We start from the raw sequence: 15,182 nt of genomic DNA, 5'->3' as shown, positions 1-15,182 counted from the left end.
ACGCACTTGTTATCTCTCATCTTGACTATTGCAACTCCCTCCTCATTGGCTTACCTCTACACAAGCTATGCCCCCTTCAGTCTATCATGAATGCAGCTGCTAGACTCATCCACCTAACCAACCACTTAGCGTCTGCAACCCCTCTCTGCCAATCCCTCCACTGGCTTCCAATAGCCCAAAGGATAAAATTCAAAATATTAACAACCACTTACAAAGTTATCCACAATTATGCCCGCGGCTGTATCTCAAACCTTGTCTCAAAGTATCACCCTAACCATCCCCTCCGCTCTTGCAAAGACCTCCTGCTTTCCAGCTCCCTCGTCAACTCCCCCCATGCTCACCTCCAGGACTTCTCTAGAGTCTCTCCCATCCTCTGGAACCCTTTACCCCAACCTGTCCATCTATCACCCACTCTTACTGCCTTTAGGCGATCTCTTAAGACTCATCTCTTTAGGGAAGCCTATGCCACCCCAAACTAACCACTGAACCATCACGTTCTGAATTCATCCCCACACAGCTACTTCCTCATGTATCACTTGCCCCTCCATTTTAGATTGTAGACCCTCCTTACCATCTTGTCTTGTATTGTAATTGTAATGGCTTCCTTATAGCGTAAAGCACCGTGCAAGCTGTTGGCGCTATATAAATCCTGTATAATAATAATAATAAAAATTATGTTTTGTTCTGAATGCAGATTTGGATGACATTTTGAGAATTTGGACACTCAGATGCATCCAAATGCATCCAAATTCCAATGAGGCTGAATGCAAACGAATCCGAATGTTCTTTTTCTTTCAAAGTTTTTTATTGAAAGTAAAGTTTAAATATGCAAAAAATAGAACAGTAGAATAAAGAAGGTAACCCCCTGAGAGCAATAATAGACAAAATACAAAAAAAAAGAAAATACAAAACGTGAATCGTATCCTGAAAGAGCAAAAGTGCAAAGAGGATGACAACATACCCATAGAAAGGATCTCGCATTAAGGATTAATAGCATTCTTCCAAATATACACTCGAGAAAAAAAAACATTACAGTCACCTCTAATTGAGGTATATAATTGTGAGGAAGAAATAGAGCAATAGGTAACAGAATTCCTTTAAGGTCTCAGGGTGACAGAAAGATAAAAGACATGAAAGAAGGGTTAATAGGAAGAAGAGATGGGAAAAGAGTCGTATGCTTCGGATACCCAACCACTTCCATCCAACTAGTGCCATATATAGAATGATAATCAAACAGCATTGGAAATACCCAGGTATCATTGCCAGGGATCCCATACTGCCTCAAATTGAGGTTGTCTATCTTGTAGGATGCTATAAAGTTTTTTTTTAATCATAACCCAAGTGAGCTTGGATTTAACGTATGTGAAAGGAACGAAAAGTGACTTCCAGGCTCTGGCAATAGAGATCTTGGCCACTAGAAAGAAAAAGGAGAGAAGTTTGCTTTGTGCTTTAGTGACTCTCAGAATTGGCCTTTTCAATAGTACATATTGTGGATCTCTCTGTACTCTAATGTGGAGAACCCTAAAGATCAAGGCAAAAAATCTGTTCCAAAATGGACGTAATTTGGGGCCCGCATGTTCTTTTAACATAATTTCGAATCATCCAAATTTCTTTAACACTGAAACTAAATGAAAGTGACTGTTTCCTGGCCAATCAGAAAACCCCATCTGAAACTAAAATTAAATTCCAAAGATCTGAATAATAAAAAGAAACGGCATTCAGGCATGAAACCCGAAAGAACTAAAAATCTGAAACATTTTTTGCCGGCTTACAAGTCTAGCTAGCATTTATTGTTATGTTTCTCGTTCTGTGGAATGTTGCTTATATTTATTTGATGATAGAAATGCATTAAGGCTGAATGTGAATAGTTCAAAACTTGAACTGCTGTGTGGACTCTCTAACCCAGGAGACAGTGAAAGCCATGCTGCTAAGATTACAAAGCTTTAGAGTTATTTTAGAAGAAAAACTGATGTAGAATAGTGGTATTTAGAATGCATGTCTTACAGTCAGCTTCCAGAGCCTATTTTTCACTGCTCTGCTTAAAAATGTATGCTTTGTTATGCATTTAAGGAAGGGCAGCTTTTAGCACAAACTATGTAAGCAAGGCAAACACCCCTGCCATGCCCACCGTTATTTTCAAAAGCAAAAAAAGTGACAAAGTATTACAATACAATAGCTGAGATTCAGAAATGCTCAGCAGATACTCTGCTGTAAACAAGTTTCAAAAATAGTTCACAGCATTAACAACATGAGAAATGGAAGAAGAGAAACACCACTGACTAAAGAATGACAACAAAATAAAGTTGCATTGTGATGTCAATCTATTGTATGTCTCGTTTTAAGTCTTAGATGTAGAAACTAGCTAGGTGTTTATTCTCAGTTGTTGTACCTATATGTTTTAGATGCACTACTGTCTGAAAGAGATGGAGGGGGGGGGTGTAAAGAAGAAAAGAACTAGATTTTAAAATAAAAAGTTAAAAGAAGGATAATAGAAGCTGAGAGGTCCAAGAGAGTGAAAACAAAAAGAGAGTCTCCTGACCAGGGTGCATGCGACATAAATAGGGAAAGTGTCCTGGGTGACATATGCATACCACCAATCAGGCTACCCTTTCTACCTGCTCAAAGGCTATTTATATCCATCTCTGCATGTCTGATTTGTATCCAGGGTTACCAAAGGAGTAGACATTTTTTGTGTTTATCACGTAGGAGACTCTTTAAATGCTCATTAACAAAAATGTTAAGGTTGCCTCTTCCAATTTCTGGCCAAAGTTAGCTGAGCTTCCTGGAAAAAGTGCATTTATACATATTGTAGTTTGGTCAATGCTCCAATAGTGACATGTAGAAGTGCCAGCCAGGGATTTGTAGGGATGTTTTGTGATCTAAGCAGGTGAAAGACTTTAGTTCAAAAGGCTGTTGCACTAATATGCACATCCACTAAATATACAACATATCACTATCTGCATTGCAACCAAGCAAACATCTATTGGAATAGGTGGGGATCAACACCACCACTTTTTCTTTATAAGAGCTTTTTAAAGTAACAAATGCAAGCATTTAGAGATTGGATAAAAGGTTAAATGCAGCAACACTTTAGACATTTAAATAATAAACACATTAAACTCATGGTTAGCAGGTTTTAAATGTGTTTTACATGCTGTGTCATTCATTCCTATAAAAAATTTATGGAAACTGTACAAGAAAAGCTATCTGCTGTTTTTTACCTGGACCCCATGCATGAGTCCTGTTTATGTCCCCCTACCTGGAGAAATGTCCTAAAACATATTGCATTCTTGCACTCCATCTGCTGGTTCTTTAAACTTGTGCAGTGCAGCTGGAAATTGCCGGAGCAAAGACCTCTTTGAGTATTTGTTCCCGGGATGTGATCACCATTCCAGTTCTAATACCTGTTAACAACCTCTGCATGTTTCTTGTCAGTCCTTGTCCCCCTGTTTGACCACAACCTTGCCTGCTGACTTTGTACCCCATTTCATTTCTCCCTGTTGTCAGTTCAAGCGTAGGGATTACCTAGGATCCATCCTCTGCAAAGCTCATCATCCCTTGAGGGGTGCTCTGGTGAACACCTGGCAAATCCTTAGACCCTGCACCACAGCCCTCTTTAGGGCATACATTAATCTGGTGACTGAGGTGAGGGTCTACTACCTGCATGACAATTCTTATATAGAACTTTCTGCATACTTTAAGTCTTCAGACCATTTCTGGTGAGAGACAATATTCTTTATTTTTTTTCTACATGGGAGACATATTTATATTAGCATAAGAGCACACAAAGTTGGTCTTCTCCTTAAATTCTAATATAATTTTTGGTTGGTGTGAGCTGTTAATGCAGCTGTTTTGAAGACGTATACTGTATTAGAAGTATGTATAACAAGTAATATATTTTATCTCTAAAACATTAATAACAGATTTGCATTTTGAATTAAAGTTAGTAGGGTGTATATTGTGCTTTATAGCACATTATCCACCATTCAATAGAATACCTGTAATACCTCTAATCCTAAAATCATATAATCCCTATACACATTGGTAAAAAGTTACTTGTAGTTTTTTTCAGTTATTTGTTCAGTGCTCCCAGCGAGTATGTCACGCAGTGTAAATAAGTAAGTGATCGGGTATAGCATAACATAATATGGTAGCACAGTAACACTGAATAGGCTCTAACAGCTGCTTCTATCTAACCTAGTAATTCCAAATTATAGCCTTTTAATAAAATGCCAATCTTCATTTCTCAAATTCTTTAATTCTTATGTTGTAATAAAAGATATTAGTTATATGTTAGGTGTAAAAACTCACTTTATTGTGTTTCAATATTATATAGGTATAATGTTTTAACCACATACCTAGTGCTATTTTGGCAACCTTTTATAAAAGTCTGCATGCAAAATTATGTGTGGTGTCTATTTTTCTTACGCAGTTAAAATATAACTGAAGAAATTAAATAACAAAAACTAATGAAACACTGCAATGTTAAAACTAATAAACATACAAACACACTAAAAAAAGGCTTTTAATTGAAATACAACACAAACACATAAAAAAAAAGATTTGTTATATTGTCCCCCAAAGTAATTCTGTGTCAGTCATGCCATCCAGCGTTTTAATTCACATCAGCAAAAGCATTCAGTGATGTAATTCTTGTCAACCATGATGGCCCATTGTCCACCATCATTTACACACTGCACTTCTGTAGCTAAATTACAGATTCATCAGCTCTTGTAATCAAGGGTGATGGGACAAAAATATGATGGCAAACTACTGCTGGAGCTGCTGAGCACAAATTCTTGCCTGAATAGGTCATATTTGAACTTTGCATCCCATCCTTATCAGTTGTTCTGAATCACCTATCATGTTGAAATATAGGTTAATCTAATGTAAAAAGCATTAGTGCATACTCATATTTGACTATAATGGATACATGTTTCAGATCTGACAAGTGGTGATACATATTTTACTCCACACAAGGGATTTTTTTGCCTTTTTTCAAAATGTAATGCATATTGGGATGCACCTACACATATTTGTGAATACATAACGAATATCTTTGCCAAGACAGTCGTTTAAGCCTAATTTTAAGACTGTGTGACCATAAATTCCTCAGATAGACAATGTCATCATGCGAGAGGTGTCAAAAGTTTGCGAAAAATGTAAATGTTGAATTGCAAAGAATCTAGAACTTACAGAGAAACACTAACTTCAGATTTGAAATCAGCACACTCAAATTAGGTCAAAACAAGTGCTTGCATCAATGCAACAAAAACTTTGTTCCCCAGTGTAATTTACAAGTGTTTGGTGTAAAATAATGTTGTTCTATTATAAAAAGGACAATTAGATATGTATAGTACATTGTAGCATTACAAAGCAAGTAACAATATAGAATTCTCTAAATGTATTTTGGAGAAAGTAACTTATAGGTTGTTAGGCATAGTAGCAGGCAAGCGCAGCAAGAGTAAAACTGACAAACTGTTATCCAAATTGACAGGTAACAGAAGAATATGATCAGTACACAAGACTGTGAAGGTACTCATTCATCCAGGTCTTGTGAGTCATTCTGAAATGAGAAAGCTAGTCAGATGACCAGCGAAACGTCTTCAAAAAAATACAGCAAGTCCAGTTGCCTTGATCTATTTTTTTTACAGATATACAATGACCTGAATGAATGAGAACCTTCACAGCCTTGTGTACTGATCATATGCTTTTGTTGCCTGTCAATTTGGATCACACTTTGTCAGTTTTTTTAACTGCTTTTTGTTTTGGATAAATTAGAGAAAGGTTAGAACCTCTGCTGCTGGTAACAATTTGTATCTGGGGCAGAAAGGGGTGGGAAATTCCAAATTAAACTCGTGTCACTTGTCACTAGAACATAAATAGGGGGACATTTTCCAAATTTGTTACAGTAAAGCTCCCCATCGGATGAATGGAAGGGGGAAATAAAGCTGACAAGGGTTTTACTACACTGTTCAATACAAAAAAAAAGAATCTTGTTTTAGATATACTTCCAGAGAACAGCAGAATTAATTTATTTTATTGATTTATAGCAGCCATGAAAGGAGATTCCAGGGAAAGAAAAGGGTATAACAAAGGATGAGCACTAAATAGCATTTTAATTTAAAAATGGCACAGAGCACTTTACTTTTTTATGTTTCACATTTTATGAATTATTGTTCACTGCACATTGATTTATTATTATACCTTAGGTATCTTTAGCGCTATGCTTATTTTGTTTTTATTGTTTTTTTTGTGTGCAGAACTTATAAAAGAAGCAGTTGAATCCTGCACACATAAAAGTGAAACTAAACTCAGGAGTACAATCTTAAAAATGCATCCAAGTACCTTAGCTTTTAACAAAAATGTATCTTATTTGTGTATCACTCGGCTGTAGATCCTCAAAAATCTTTGAATTGGTGCTGACACAGTCCTTCCTTCTGGAGGGCGGCTGCTTTTGTTACCCATGGTCCCTGTGTGTGTTGTAATGTAGCCACCACTTCAAACTCACTGCCGTGATAGACCACAACCTCACGTTTAGTTTAATAATTTGGATGGACAGAAGGAAGGACAGTGTCAGCACAAATTCAGAGATGATTTGAGGATCTACAGCTAAGTGATACACAAATAAGCAAGGGCATCCTCATAATGAAACAGCAGCCTCAGGTGACATCTCATTGGGGGGCGGCAAGTGTGGGGGGCAGCAGCACGGGCGACTAACAGCACCATCCACCCCCCAGCTGACAGCTCAGCCACCCGCCACCTCCTGCCCGTCTGACAGCTCAGCCAGCCGCCGCCTACCACTCGGCTGACAGCTTGGCTCAAACACCCCCCTTTCTCTGCGGTAGACATTCTGGACCGCATTAACCCACCACTCACCCCTTCTTTTGGCCACCTCAGATGGCAAATAAGGTAGGGATGGCCCTGCAAATAAGCCACATTTTTGCTATTGTTTAAGGAACTTCAATGCATTTTGAAGGTTTAACTCCTGAGTTTAGTGTCACTTTAAGTCAAAGACCTGGGTGCATGTTGAGAAAGGTATCCAGCAAATGGACAAGTGGGTCAGGGTACTCACAGATATTTGAAATAGATGTCACTTTGTCCGTGTCCGCATGCATGCACACACTTGGACACAGGGAAAGCGTAGGTGTATCAGGTGTATGCTGACAATGTATATGTAGTAAATGGGGGTTGATTTACTACAGGCAAATCAGTTGTTCATTCTGTAAGGGTAATTTTCACTTTGCAAACTGAAGCCCTGCTGTCTTCCATCATTTAGTCACATGCAAGCAAACTTTTTTTATTTTTTTTATTTTCCCTCAGCTTTATTGGGTATTATTTGTAAACTGAATTTTTACCACATTCACTAAGCTAAGGGAAAATTCCCTTCCAAAGTGAACAGCGTATTTGCCTTTAGCAAACCAACTCTACAGAGTTTGATTTTAATATTAATAATGATAATATTATAATGGAATTACACAGCATCAACAGTTTGTGCAATGCTTTACAAAATATGGGGAGACAGCACAGTTACAAGAAGGGCCCTTCTCATGAGAGATTACAATCTAGAAGGAGGGGAAAGTGATACAGAAAGTAAAAACTGTACGGAATCAACTGATTGGAGGACTAGACATGCACATTTTAGTTGGAGGTGGGATAGGATTCCCTGAAGGGGTGTGTTTTCAGGCATAGTCTAAAGGCAAACAGATTAGGAGATATCCAGATAGATTGGGATAGGGAGTTCCAGAGGATGAGAAAGGCTTTGAAGAAGTCCTGGAGGCAAAGATGGGAGGAGGTGAAGCGGAGGCTATAGAGCAGGAGGTCTTGGGAATAGCGGAGTGGGTGGTTTGCGTAAGATGAGTTTGGTGATGTAGGCGTGGACAGAGTTGTGATGGCTTAGAATATTTGGTGCAATTAGACCTACTGGTTAGGCCTGAAAGTCTAGAGAGTTAATTTAGGATAGAGGTGCTGGTTGAACATGTTTGACTTTGGAGAAGATGTATTACACATTACACTAGGTGGTTTCTCTAAACATCCCATGTGAGAAGTCACACTAAGCCTTGTGTTTGGTAAAGTGGTTGAGAAAACTGTCCTTCCCAAAAAAAAAACAGTTACTAATTTCTTACAGTGTTTAGAGCAAACAATCAGCATTTTCTTTTTACTCTCTGAGATCCCTATAGTATTAAGTTAGTATTTTTTTTGCTCTCACTGTGCTTCCCATAGTAACCCAATAAAACATTTTTTTTTAAAAAGTGGCACATAACACTTTATTTTTTGTCATCATATCTTTGTCATTACAGTATATACATTTTTTTAACTGCAAGTTGAATATAATTTTTTTAGGTATCTATCTCTCATAAGCCTCCACGATGGCGACAGGTAGACCCTTTATATTAGCGACACATAATACTAGTGGCCTTAATTCTCCAATCAAGAGACGCACGGCTTTTAACCACTACCACTCTCAGCATGTGGATGTGGTGTATCTGCAGGAAACACATTTCTCTAGATGCTATCAGCCTAAGTTCCTTCACAAGCACTATCCACAGTTCTACCTAGCCAATGCAGCTGATAGAACTAGAGGAGTGGCGATTTGTTTTTCTAAAGCCGTGACTTTTCATCTTGAATTGGAGCTTAAGGACCCTGAGGGTCGATACCTGCTAGTAAGGGGATACATTGAGGACCACCTGTTTACATTTATTTCCTATTATGCTCCCAATACCGCTCAATTAACATTTTTTCGTTCAATGCTGAAAACCCTTCTCCCTCATGTATCGGGTAACTTGATATATAGGGGCGACTCTAATATTGCATTGGACTCTGGCATAGACAGATCGCATGGGGAAAAATGTCAAGCTAAGCGGGCATCCTAGTTGGGCACGGGTTTAGCCAGGTTTTTACAGTCCCCTTCTTTGATTGACGCTTGGAGAGAACTGAATCCCAGTGCGAAGGATTATACTTCTTATTCCCCAGCTCATTTGAGTTATTCGAGGATTGACCATTTTTTTGTCTCCCCCTTGGCGGTGCCCTTGATTGCCTCCTCTAAAATTAAAGAAATACCTTGGTCAGATCATTCTATGGTTCTCTTATCATTGGCACATATGAGAGACCCAGATAGATCCTTTTGCTGGAGACTAAACGAGTCACTTTTGAGTGACCCGGCGCTGTGCTCCATGTTGGAATGTCAACTCATCTCTTATTTCCAATTTAATATCATGCCTACTGTGTCCCCCATAATGATTTGGGCGGCACACAAAGCAACTATTAGAGGGTGGCTTATAGCCTATACTTCTAAATTTAAAAAACAGGCCCTGAAGCGTATAACCGAAGTAGATGCCACTCTTCAAAAGTTATCCAAGGAGCATAAAAACAATCCAACCCCTGCACTGTGGCGTAGCTTAGAGAATACTCGTTTAGAACTTAACTTGCTCCTGACCACGCATGCTGAAAACAGCTTGCGTTGGACTGATAATAGATACTACTCCCATAGAGATAAAATTGGCACCCTGCTTGCGCATAAACTATCTTCGATACCTCGAACATATTCAGCTCCTAGGATACGCTGTAAATCTGGCATCTACTCCATGAATCATAAGAACGTACTTCGAGAGTTTCACAACTTCCTTTCCTCTCTATATAAATGCCCACCTGCGACTCCATCCTCGGTAATAGAGTCTTTTTTCCAGGAGCTCCCCCTTCCTTCTCTGTCTCTCGAGCATCGTCAACTCATGGAAGGACCAATCTCACAAGATGAAATAAGACTAGCTATTAAGCAGGCTAAGGGTTCTTCGGCACCAGGCCCAGACGGTTTCCCTTCTTTGTACTATAAAAAATTTGTGGACAACCTGGTTCCCCACCTGGAGTCATTTTTTAATGCTCTTCATGCTGGGGCGCCTTTGGACCCAGACCTGAATCGTGCCTTTATTAGCGTGATACCTAAACCGAATAAGGATCCGGGTGAGATTTCCAACTATAGACCCATATCATTAATAAATAATGACCTTAAACTTCTGACCAAAATTTTAGCCAACCGACTGAACACCTTTTTGGCGTCATATATACATGTGGATCAAGTGGGTTTCATAATGGGACGTCAAGGCCCGGACCAGATTAGGAGGGCGGTGGATATTATTTCCCTGCTGCAATCCAACTGGGACGGCGGACCCCGGCAGGAGGGCATGCTGTTATCTGTTGACTTGCAAAAGGCGTTTGATTCGGTTTCCTGGCCTTATATGTTCACTTTAATGTGGCGATGGGGCTTTGGTCCGTTGTTCCTTCGGCTGCTGCTTACTCTATACTCTAATCCATCGGCTCAGATCCGTATACAGGGGCATCTTTCTGAGTCCTTTGATATTTGTACGCGAACCCGACAGGGATGTCCTCTATCGCCATTGCTTTTTGCAGTGGCGATAGAACCCCCTGCTATTGCCATCCGCAATTCGGCTGATGTTAAGGGGGTAAGATGTGGAGGAGTAGGCTTTGGTTGGCCCTAGAATCGGCCTCGGCGTCAGGTACAGCGGTGGACGTTCTTATGTGGACTACCCCTAGACGTCGCCCGGTGGTCCTCGCGCCGACTCTGTCCTTCTCCTTAGCTTTATGGGATCATATCCGCGGGCTTTATGATTTGACATCGACCCACACTCCTCTGGCACCAATAATAGGTAATTCAGAATTCCCACCGGGGACTCAAGCACAAGCATTTCGGTGGTGGACTGATAAGGGTCTTTATCGCATTGGTCGTTTTTTCAAGGGCCGCCAATTACTTACATTGACATACTGTCTGAATACCTTAAATATGCCCCCCACTGAGATGTTTCGTTACAGACAACTTCATCATTTTCTGAAGTCTTTAGATCTTCCTCCAACAGACTCCCCATTTTTCACCCCGTACGAACGGTGGTGCATGCAGTCAGATACGTCGCGTGGAGGAATATCTCTTATTTATTCATCTTTTTTTAACTCCTCCTCCAAGTTGTCTTATATGCTGTCTTGGGAGAAGGAATTGCAGACTGAGTTGCCCCTGGAGCTGTGGCATACATGCAGCTCCAGGTCAACTAAAGGACTGTTAAACGTATCCCTGATAGAAGCTAACTATAAGGTCTTTTCGTGTTGGTACAGGGTCCCCGCCAGATTGGCGGCTATCTACCCTGGCCAATCGCCTTTATGTTTTAGGGGGTGTGGTCTCACTGGAACAATGTTACATACCTGGTGGGAATGCCCACGCATCCGTCCATATTGGAATAGGCTTTACGCCTTGATATATAAGGTACTTCGCATCAGACCACCTCGTGACCCGCAGTATGTCTTGTTGAATCGTCCAGTCCCTGGTTTGTCCAAGCCTGAAGCTGCTTTATTGTCATTTTTTTCTGGCTGCCAAAACCCCTATAGCTCAGGCCTGGAAAACCCAAACTGTCCTGTTTAAACAAGTCATCTCTAAATTGTCGTGAATAATGATACATGAGAAATTGAATAGTATTATCAAAGATACTAGGGATAAGTTTGAACGGACTTGGGACCCGTGGATGCAATATCTACATGTTTCTCAGCCTCCTTAGCTAAATTGGGTTGTCACCATTTCACACTATATTTGTAATGCTCCGGATATCCTTTTGAGCTTTCCTTATCTCTCCCCCTATGGGGGTGTTTTCTTTTTTGTTCTTCCTTTTCGTTTGTCTTTGTTTTTTTGTGTAAGCATCAGGATATGTCTCCTTTATCATGAAGGTCAAAGTTAAACAAATACGCGACCTGTCTTGTATATATGTTTATATGTATTATATGAGATATCCGATGTTATTTTTTTTTATCTTTGTCGTTTCTTTTTTTTTTGTTGTTTGCTTTGTCTTGTCTAAAAAAATTTCAATAAAATATTAAATGGTAAAAAATATCTCACTATACAGCATTTGGATCATGGTAGCCCTTTAAATCTTGATGAATTACTAAAGCTATAAACTAGACACTTTACAGTTCAAAGGGCAAGACAGGCTCATGTGAAAGTCTTGTAGAACATAAAATGCCAAATTCATCCTACAGTGAATATCCTTTCAAGTGAGAATAGATCCAATGACGTGCAGCGCACCTTCTATGGGACTTATTCATCAAAGTATGTAACATATCTCATGGCTTAATGAGTCAGCCTACATAATTACAATGTATGAAATCGATTTACTGGAGTTTTGCCTCAGAAGAAATAGTCCCTTTTATTAATCTGTTCTAACATTTGACATTATATTTCTTTTACTAATAAAACAAACCTCTATCTTTTCATATTTTAGCTATCTGAGCTACAGTTAAATAAATGGCATAGCAAGTACATATACCAATTTAAACCTCAAAGAAAGACATTTATCAAAATATAATTGTAATAGGTCATGTAAAAATAGGTAATGTAAAAAATCACACCATTCAGACCTGCGGGAAAGGCCATTTACTTGACAACCTTTTAAGCCAATGTTTTATGGGCTATTGAGAGCAATGCACTACACATGTCAGTACAAGGAATTCATATCTGTGCCCAGGCATACTGTTTTTCTTTTCTTTAGCTCATTAGTACAGGGAGCCTATCTTCTGAATATGTTACTATATAGGTAAGGAAATCTTAAGAAAACACAAGTTATATAAAACATTTGGGAAAATAAACCTTTAGTATTAAAAAAACCTATGTCATACTTCATATACACTTTCTTAAAGCCTTGGTATACTTTTATCTTCTAATCTGCAGAGACAATTGTGACAGACTCAATTGTCACTGGGGCTGTTGGTGGAGCCTGGGGGCTAGTCTCCTTCCTACTGACTATGGACCTAGGACTATGGAGACCCCCCTCAGACCTCTTGGGCTTACAAGGAACTATTATCTCAGATTTATGTGTGGAGTGGATATGCTCCATATTTCCCCTGGCATTACATTTAAGTCACCCTGTGCCCATTATAGGTACAGAATGTGAATACAGCAGCACTAAAGGGGGTTAATTCTGGACTTAGACTCCCATTGAACTTGCTACAGTCTATTTGTCCATTTGTCCATTTGTTTTATTGTGTTAGTGATGGGATTAACACAGCTGGCCCTAGGTGTAGATGAGTAGATTCACCTATGCTAGACACTCAGGAAATAACCCCATCCTATTTGTTTTCCCTCTCCCTCTCCCTATTCTTTCATTAAGGCACCAGGGAGGGGATTGTTTGCTTGATGTTTTCATTGTGTTATGTTTTTAGACCTCCAGAACCGTATAAATACTGTGCTGGTTTTCAATAAAGTCAATTCCAGCAGTGTAGGAAGCTACATAGTGATGGAGGCACCCAGTTGGGGTGCCGTGTGGTCCGTCTCAACAATAACCTTTGTTATCTGATCACCAGAGACATGGCATAACTAGACATCAGTGGACCTGTAGGAACAGGTCCTATGTCACCCTGAGGGTCCCCTTGTGACCTTTATTATTTGGGTTTTGTATTACTTGAGAAGTATAGCAAATTATTTGTATTTGTAAAAAAGTGTTAAAATAGCCAGAAGCAATCCATACCAATATCACTACCGATCCTAAGCTCCTTGTGCTGGTTTTGAGACTTGCCTCTCCCCCATGGGGTAGTCCCCTCGTTCTGTGCCCACTCATCCTCCCTCTAGGGTGTTTTTGCTATGTAATTGCTCGGTCGAGTCTGCATGTTTTTCACATCTCCAGGAATCCTTTTAAATTTGCAACATGTCCCTGTTTTACTGCTGTATTTATCTTTTATATTGAAAATAAAAACTGTTTTTAAAAAAAAAAAAAAAAATAGCCAGAAGCAGGGGCTTGATGAAATGTTAAGGGTATCAAGGACTGCCTGAAGAAAGTTATCTGTAACACGATGTCCAGGAAAGGCTGTAGGCAGACAGGTGGTGGCAGAAGTAGTTCAGCAATTAATATCTGGGTCCAGTAGATTGGTGTAACAATGCAGGGAAACCTTTAGCAATAACCTTCATGGTATGTCCAAAAAGAACAACTAGGATCTGCTCTAGAAACTTCTTGTTTACTCCTCTTTGAAGAACTGCTTGTGAAGTCTTCTGAAAACCATTATGAAGGGAACAGGCACTCTCTTATATCCAGCCTCTAAAGACACTGATCTTAAACTGATGCTTCAGCTTCCTTTTAGGGGTTGTAGTCCCAGGGAAGGATTTTTGTTTTTATACTAGTCCTGAGGGTAGGACTAATACCCCAAACAGGTGCTGCGAAAAATTATAGGGAAAATTACCACTGTGCTAAGGTGCCCTCCAGGAAGCATAGAAAGTCGGGAGACTGTAAGTGCAGTCTAGAAAATATTGTAAAACACCCTATTGTGTTAGAAATACAACAGCATATACTGATATACTAATGTACTGATATGTACTTTTAACTGTAGATGGCAGTGTATTGCAATGCTAGTCTCTATGTGCATGCTTATCTATGATACACAGGATGTTTTTTTTTTCTCTGTGTTTTCTTCAGAATGCTGTATAATATGTGTATTGTTCTTCTAAGCAAGTAAAACTTAATTCAGCATTCCTCAATATTTCAGTGCTTCATCTAAACACATAACCAATATATTGTACTAATGAAACCTGTTATTATAAAAAGTATAAAATAGCATTGGCACACAAATATGAGCATTACCCTGGGTACAGTCAGAATAGGGGGTGCCAAAGTTAGCATACCACACACATTACAACTATGCAGGGGTTGCATCAATGCCACAAGTCTTGTTGCCTATGCCTCTGCAGGAGCACCCACATGACATTAAAGTGCCTTTAGTGTGTACCTACCTTACATCAGCACAGAGCACATGGAACCTCTCCCTGACTTTGAGGAACAGCAAGACAAAAAGCCAAGAGGGAGGAATATCTCTGCCTTTGCTTAACCACTGCTGAGATATCAGTCTGAATGGAATTACACCTTTAGACATGCACTGTCAGAAGCAGCTGTTAAAGAGGAACTAAACTGAAAGCTGCGCCCCCCCCAAAAAAAGCAGAGGGCAATGGACTAGTCACCAGTGTTGCCAGTTGTCTCCCTGCAGCTGATCCTTTCTCCATTACTGACTTATTGAGGTACTGACAACTTACCATGACTTGTTTTGTACTTTGTCCCTGTATGAAGAAAGCCATCTTGCTAGATGCAGGGCTTTGCTTCTTTATGATAGAACCCTCATCAACAACAATAGTGGCCAGCATAGTACTGACA

The 15,182-nt window shown here is 39.6% G+C and overlaps 1 protein-coding gene across 1 annotated transcript in view; it reads left to right on the top strand.

The window, feature by feature from the left end:
* Positions 1–15,182, top strand: part of TMPRSS15 (transmembrane protease, serine 15) — a 229,782-nt gene that overhangs the window by 61,512 nt on the left and 153,088 nt on the right. The gene's annotated exons all lie outside the window — the stretch shown is intronic.

Source organism: Nanorana parkeri, unplaced genomic scaffold (assembly GCF_000935625.1).
Source record: "Nanorana parkeri isolate BGI_ZX_2015 unplaced genomic scaffold, ASM93562v1 scaffold248, whole genome shotgun sequence".
In the NCBI taxonomy this organism is placed as follows: Eukaryota; Metazoa; Chordata; class Amphibia; order Anura; family Dicroglossidae; genus Nanorana; species Nanorana parkeri.
This window is presented reverse-complemented; position numbering and strand designations above follow the sequence as displayed.